Below are 8,107 nucleotides of genomic sequence, written 5' to 3' on the forward strand. Positions count from 1 at the left end.
CATCCTCTGGTTGGTCAGGTTCATTCCTCTAAAGACCCGTCATCCTCTGGTTGGTCATTCCTCTAAAGACCCGTCATCCTCTGGTTGGTCATTCCTCTAAAGACCCCTCATCCTCTGGTTGGTCAGGTTCATTCCTCTAAAGACCCGTCATCCTCTGGTTGGTCAGGTTCATTCCTCTAAAGACCCATCATCCTCTGGTTGGTCATTCCTCTAAAGACCCGTCATCCTCTGGTTGGTCATTCCTCTAAAGACCCGTCATCCTCTGATTGGTCATTCCTCTAAAGACCCATCATCCTCTGGTTGGTCATTCCTCTAAAGACCCGTCATCCTCTGGTTGGTCAGGTTCATTCCTCTAAAGACCCGTCATCCTCTGGTTGGTCAGGTTCATTCCTCTAAAGACCCGTCATCCTCTGGTTGGTCATTCCTCTAAAGACCCGTCATCCTCTGGTTGGTCAGGTTCATTCCTCTAAAGACCCGTCATCCTCTGGTTGGTCAGGTTCATTCCTCTAAAGACCCGTCATCCTCTGGTTGGTCAGGTTCATTCCTCTAAAGACCCATCATCCTCTGGTTGGTCAGGTTCATTCCTCTAAAGACCCGTCATCCTCTGGTTGGTCATTCCTCTAAAGACCCGTCATCCTCTGGTTGGTCATTCCTCTAAAGACCCATCATCCTCTGGTTGGTCAGGTTCATTCCTCTAAAGACCCATCATCCTCTGGTTGGTCATTCCTCTAAAGACCCATCATCCTCTGGTTGGTCAGGTTCATTCCTCTAAAGACCCGTCATCCTCTGATTGGTCAGGTTCATTCCTCTAAAGACCCGTCATCCTCTGGTTGGTCAGGTTCATTCCTCTAAAGACCCATCATCCTCTGGTTGGTCATTCCTCTAAAGACCCATCATCCTCTGGTTGGTCATTCCTCTAAAGACCCATCATCCTCTGGTTGGTCAGGTTCATTCCTCTAAAGACCCATCATCCTCTGGTTGGTCATTCCTCTAAAGACCCATCATCCTCTGGTTGGTCAGGTTCATTCCTCTAAAGACCCATCATCCTCTGGTTGGTCAGGTTCATTCCTCTAAAGACCCGTCATCCTCTGGTTGGTCATTCCTCTAAAGACCCATCATCCTCTGGTTGGTCAGGTTCATTCCTCTAAAGACCCGTCATCCTCTGGTTGGTCAGGTTCATTCCTCTAAAGACCCATCATCCTCTGGTTGGTCATTCCTCTAAAGACCCATCATCCTCTGGTTGGTCAGGTTCATTCCTCTAAAGACCCGTCATCCTCTGGTTGGTCATTCCTCTAAAGACCCGTCATCCTCTGGTTGGTCAGGTTCATTCCTCTAAAGACCCGTCATCCTCTGGTTGGTCAGGTTCATTCCTCTAAAGACCCATCATCCTCTGGTTGGTCATTCCTCTAAAGACCCGTCATCCTCTGATTGGTCAGGTTCATTCCTCTAAAGACCCATCATCCTCTGGTTGGTCAGGTTCATTCCTCTAAAGACCCATCATCCTCTGGTTGGTCAGGTTCATTCCTCTAAAGACCCGTCATCCTCTGGTTGGTCAGGTTCATTCCTCTAAAGACCCATCATCCTCTGGTTGGTCAGGTTCATTCCTCTAAAGACCTGTCATCCTCTGGTTGGTCATTCCTCTAAAGACCCGTCATCCTCTGATTGGTCATTCCTCTAAAGACCCATCATCCTCTGGTTGGTCAGGTTCATTCCTCTAAAGACCCATCATCCTCTGGTTGGTCAGGTTCATTCCTCTAAAGACCCGTCATCCTCTGATTGGTCAGGTTCATTCCTCTAAAGACCCGTCATCCTCTGGTTGGTCAGGTTCATTCCTCTAAAGACCCATCATCCTCTGGTTGGTCATTCCTCTAAAGACCCATCATCCTCTGGTTGGTCAGGTTCATTCCTCTAAAGACCCATCATCCTCTGGTTGGTCAGGTTCATTCCTCTAAAGACCCGTCATCCTCTGGTTGGTCATTCCTCTAAAGACCCGTCATCCTCTGATTGGTCAGGTTCATTCCTCTAAAGACCCGTCATCCTCTGGTTGGTCATTCCTCTAAAGACCCATCATCCTCTGGTTGGTTAGGTTCATTCCTCTAAAGACCCGTCATCCTCTGGTTGGTCATTCCTCTAAAGACCCATCATCCTCTGGTTGGTCAGGTTCATTCCTCTAAAGACCCGTCATCCTCTGGTTGGTCATTCCTCTAAAGACCCATCATCCTCTGGTTGGTCAGGGTCATTCCTCTAAAGACCCATCATCCTCTGGTTGGTCAGGTTCATTCCTCTAAAGACCCGTCATCCTCTGGTTGGTCAGGTTCATTCCTCTAAAGACCCATCATCCTCTGGTTGGTCATTCCTCTAAAGACCCATCATCCTCTGGTTGGTCAGGTTCATTCCTCTAAAGACCCGTCATCCTGTGATTGGTCATTCCTCTAAAGACCCATCATCCTCTGATTGGTCAGGTTCATTCCTCTAAAGACCCGTCATCCTCTGGTTGGTCAGGTTCAAAGTAACCTACAGTTGGCTAGACATTTGTAAAGGTTGTGTCCCAAATGGCACCCAATTTCCTACATCAGGGCTATTCAACTAGCGGCCCGAGGGCCAGATCCAGCCCGTTTTAAATTTATACTGGCCCTTTGATCAATTCTTAACATTAATAAAATATCTGCCACAAAAAAAAATTGGCTACAAAATCAGATTTTCAGTTACAAAATGACTGTTTCTAGAATTTTTTTGCGATATCTAGCACCGATGTGGCATATTGATTATTTTTTCTTTATATGAATTTGGCTTTAGAGTTTGAACAGTGTAAGTTACTAAATATTATGCCCCCATTCATGAAAGCTTTGACTCACTTTGTGTTATTTATAGATTGTAAGGACCGACGACTGGACAGGAGAAGCAGGTACGGGGAATCAAAATATTTATTCAGGAACAGACATAGAACGCGACAGGAACAGCGTCAGCACACAGGTAAACCAGGACATATGACAAACAATCCAGAAGCAGAGAATAGAGCTAGGAAACAGATACACATAGGGAAGGAAATTACACAAGTAATTGAGTCCACGTGAGTCCAATGAGCGCTGATGTGCGTGACAGTGGGGAAGGCAGGTGTGCATACTGAAGGTGGCATGAGTGCGTAATGCTGGGGAGTTTGGCGCCCTCGAGAGCCAGAGGGAGGAAGAGCAGGAGCAGGCGTGACATTGATATCATTTTCAGATGATTTTAAAATCACCTATTTACTTTTGAAGAAGCTTTTAAATAGTTGTTTGAATAAAACAAAGATAATGGTGAGAGAGCGTTGAGCTGATCAGATTTTTTTGGTTGCACCTTGACTCAAGTTGGTTGCCCGCCCTCCACTTCTTTCCTAATTACTTTTAACAACATTACATTTTAAGAAAAGTGATTTATTGGTGGTAGTGCGTTGCTTTTTTACACAGTAAAATTATTATTATTATTCTCGAAGAATAATCACAAGTGAAAATGATATATAATTATGTTTGGGTCAAATCAAGGCTAGTCCTGACGGAACAAAATCTGAACCAAACATCTATGATTGGTTCAAATTTGGTCTGAACTAGAACCAAACAAAAACGTACGTGGACGTGGAAATCAAGGCTGGTCCGGACAGGACCAGAAAAACATGTCCAAAAGGAGTCAGAACCGGTACTTTCTGAGGTATAGCCTACAGCAGGGAGGGGAAACTCCAGTCCTCGGGGGCCGGAGTTGTGTACCAGAGTGGGGAAGTCAGCCTGCAGACACAGAGATGTCCATGAGAAGATGCATGCTACACATTGGTAGTGGATGAGGGGAGGTTTTCCCCCCTTTACAGCGCTGTGACAACTTGAATGGTGCTATATAAATGCTGTCTAAATGCCATCAATTATTCCTACTAATATCTTGGGGGGGGGGGAGTACTGACTATATGAGACAGTCAGTTAGTTCCCTTTGGCTCCTGTTTCAATGCAGGGGTGGCGTAGTCTAGCACCACCTAGTGCTCAGTTACACAATAAAATAAAATAACTGGGCCCATATTCATTAAGTGTCTCAGAGTAGGAGTGCAGATCTAGGATCAGGTCCCCCCGTCTGTCTGTCCGTCCGTCCGTGTTCTCCTGTTCATTGTAATCTAAAAGGTAAAACTGATCATTGATCAGCACTCGTACTCTGAAACGCTTCATCAATATGGCCCCCTGATTTTTAAACGGAGAGGAGGAACATTACCAACCTTGTATTCCAGGCGGTATAGGTGACGTTGGAGCTGACTTTGGTGACGAAGATGAAGACGAAGATTACTAAGATGATTTAAAAGGGCTGACGAACCTCCAGGTCCTGATCCTGATCTCCAATTAGAGGCAGCTGGTCCTCGTTGCCTCTGATTGGAGATCATATTTAAGTAGGGTTTTTTTTCTTCCTGGGTTTTTGTGGGTAGTTGTTTTCCGTTTTGTCTGTAGTAACTGACGGAACTGTTTGGTCGTTTTGTTGTTTTCTGTTTTAAGTGTTTTCATTAAAGGAAATATGAGCACTTCACACGCTGCGCCTTGGTCCCCTTTAGACGACCCTCGTTACACTGAGCGAATATCAGGGCAACAATGAATGACGCCAAACAGACAATACCTGAAACAGAAGACACAAACGATTTATTTTTTCAAGGAACATTTGACCAGTGGTCTTCATCTTTAATCCTGAAGAGCTACAGGAAGGGCAGGCATTTGTTCCGGCCCAGCACTAAGCTCTCCGTGACAGGAGTTGGAGATCTCTGCATTGGAAATGTATATTGCACCATGCGTCCTATGATACTGGTCTCAATTGATTCAAGTCAAGGTATTTACCAGTGATCGCCTCCTTAGGCCACATTTTAGGGAAGATGTTGAGATCCTGAAGGGGCACCACTGTGCTTTTTATGTTCCCAAACATGGTGGACAGTCCCAGACAGAAGAACAGGATGGACCAGAGAGAAGAGACAGGCGTCTTGGTGATGGCTTCTGTGAACACGATGAAGGCCAGACCAGTTCCCTCCACACCCTTTTTCTTAAGACAATGACTCACCATCAGGGGAAACATAACTAAAACCAGATTCATCGGTAAAGAGTTTGGGAAACTATTCTCCATGTTGGCACCAAATGTTCCATGACCAACATGGCGCCAATTGAAATGGGCAAAAGGCTTCTGATGCCTTGTGACCATACATCACTGAGGAAAGTTTGCCATTTCAATAACTTGACTGAGGAAAGTTTGCCATTTCAATAACTTGACTGAGGAAAGTTTGCCATTTCAATAACTTGACTGAGGAAAGTTTGCCATTTCAATAACTTGACTGAGGAAAGTTTGCCATTTCAATAACTTGACTGAGGAAAGTTTGCCATTTCAATAACTTGACTGAGGAAAGTTTGCCATTTCAATAACTTGACTGAGGAAAGTTTGCCATTTCAATAACTTGACTGAGGAAAGTTTGCCATTTCAATAACTTGACTGAGGAAAGTTTGCCATTTCAATAACTTGACTGAGGAAAGTTTGCCATTTCAATAACTTGACTGAGGAAAGTTTGCCATTTCAATAACTTGACTGAGGAAAGTTTGCCATTTCAATAACTTGACTGAGGAAAGTTTGCCATTTCAATAACTTGACTGAGGAAAGTTTGCAAGTCGCAGGTCTTGAAGTTCAGACTCTGAATGATCTATGGGAAGGTGCCATTTTAGATTCTGTGGGGATTCTTCTTCTTCTGTGATTTTGCCTTTTGGGAAGGCTGAAAGGATTCAGCAAGGCCAAGATGTTTCTGTATGGGACAACACACAGAGCCTGTAAGGTTGAGATGGTGGTAGGTCGACTACGAACGGTTTTTCATGTTTAACTATTTACTCAAGAATCTTGAAAATACAAAACAACAGTACCCATAACCACAATGATACCCATAAACCCCAAGGCCGCTACGTGCTAGGATTTGGTAGCAAGGTACAGTGTGGAATATCAAGACAAGCAAAACAGAATAACGACATGATCGTTGTTTTGAGACAGTTCTGTCCATCCATTCAGTGCCGGTTTCCCGGACACAGAAAACCTAGTCCTGGCCTAAAAAGCTTTTAAATGTAACCTTTATTTATCTAGGCAAGTCAGTTAAGAACAAATTCTTATTTACAATGACTTTTTGGTTACTGGCTCAACGCTCTAACCACTAGGCTACCCGCGCTAACCACCAGGCTACATCGTCCAACTAAATGCTTAGCTGCGGGTTCCTTCTCAACAATAAGAAATGATGAAAGAGAAGAATAGGAACATAAAGTAAATGGCTCAGTAGAATAGAATAAACATTTTAGCATCAGTATAATACAGGAAGTCACAATTTATAGTCTAATATTTACATGTGTATTGGGGAAGGGGAGGATGGGAGCAAGTGTATAACGGAGCAGTATAATAGGAGTCTGGTAGCAACAGTTGTGATGTGTGTCTGTAGCGTGTGTTTGTGTGTGTGTGTGTGTGTGGTTGTGTGTGTGTGTGTGTGTGTGTGTGTGTGTGTGTGTGTGTGTGTGTGTGTGTGTGTGTGTGTGTGTTAGTGTTTGAGGAGAGTGCACAATTTTGAACATGAAAAGTTATTAATAAACAAATTAGGCACATTTGGGCAGTCTTGATACAACATTTTGAACAGATATGCAATGGTTCATTGGATCAGTCTAAACCTTTGCACATACACTGCTGCCATCTAGTAACCAAAATTTGAATTGTGCCTGGGCTGGAATAATACATTATGGCCTTTCTCTTGCATTTCAAAGATGATGGTACAAACAAAACATTTTTTCCTTTGTATTGTTTCTTTTACCAGATCAAATGTGTCATATTCTCCTACATTCATTTCACATTTCATTTGTCTTTCCTTTCAAATGGTATCAAGAATATGCATATCCTTGCTTCAGGGCCTGAGCTACAGGAAGTTAGATTTGGGTATGTCATTTTAGGCAGGAAATTTAAGAAAAAAACTTGTGAGATCGTATTATACAAATTGTCATTCCTTTTAAATTTGTGGACATTGACTATTCCAAGCTTAAGTAGGCCTTTAGCGAATCTGTTGTTATCATGTTTTATCACTTAACTTATCTCTATGTCCTCCTCCCATGTACACATTCTTCACAAACCTTACCCTACATTATTCCATCTCTCTTACATTCTCCACGTGCAGTCAACTCACTATTAGTATACATCTTTATACATACGTACTCCGTTGAAGTGCACTGGAGTTCACCAATCCAAATTCCTTGAGATCCATTTCTCTGTGTCTCCTCTGTGTTCAGACCTGGAATGATTTCGCAACATTTATCAGGAGGCTTTTGATCTATTTCCGAATTTATTTTATTTGACCTGTTATTTGTCCGGCTGAAAGAGCTGTCGGACGCTGAGGGGAAGGGGTTATGTTGGTTTGATAGAGATGTCTGATGTTGTCCGCTCTCTCTCATTCTCTCTCAATGAACCTGCCTCCACTTTTCTGTTTTTAGTGTTTTCCCGGGAACAAAGGCATTGTAAAACAATGAATGATTGTGTCTTTATTGGAGGACATGCCATGCTGTAGCTAGAGGAGTATGTTAGAGGGACACTGGGATGAAAGCTAATGTAGCTAAATAATCTGTTTCAAAGTGTCGGTCTGGTTGAGATGTTCCGGTGGTAAATATTTGAAAGTGTTTACTTCCAGTCAGACCATTGAGGACAGCGACAGTGGCTGCGTCCCAAATGGGCACCATATTCCCTATATAGAAGCACTACCGGTGGCTCTATGGCTCCCGAGTGGCGCAGCGGTCTTCATCTCAGTGCTAGAGACGTCACTACAGACCCTGGTTCGATTCCAGGCTGTATCACAACCAGGCCGTGACTGGGAGTCCCATAGGGCGGTGCACAATTGGCCCAGCGTCGTTCGGGTTAGGGTTCGGTCGGGGTAGGTCGTCATTGTGAATAGGAATTTGTTCTTAACTGACTTGCCAAGCTAAATAAAGGTTACATAAAAAATATGGGCCCTATTCAAAAGTAGTGTGATAATGGTTGTTTTCACTTAGTTAGACCACATTACAGTGTGATAATGGTTGTTTTCAAGGTAGTAAGCCTACGCTCTATGTAGAAATACTGT

This window comes from Salmo salar, chromosome 27 (assembly GCF_965601325.2).
Source record: "Salmo salar chromosome 27, fSalSal1, whole genome shotgun sequence".
Taxonomy (NCBI): domain Eukaryota; kingdom Metazoa; phylum Chordata; class Actinopteri; order Salmoniformes; family Salmonidae; genus Salmo; species Salmo salar.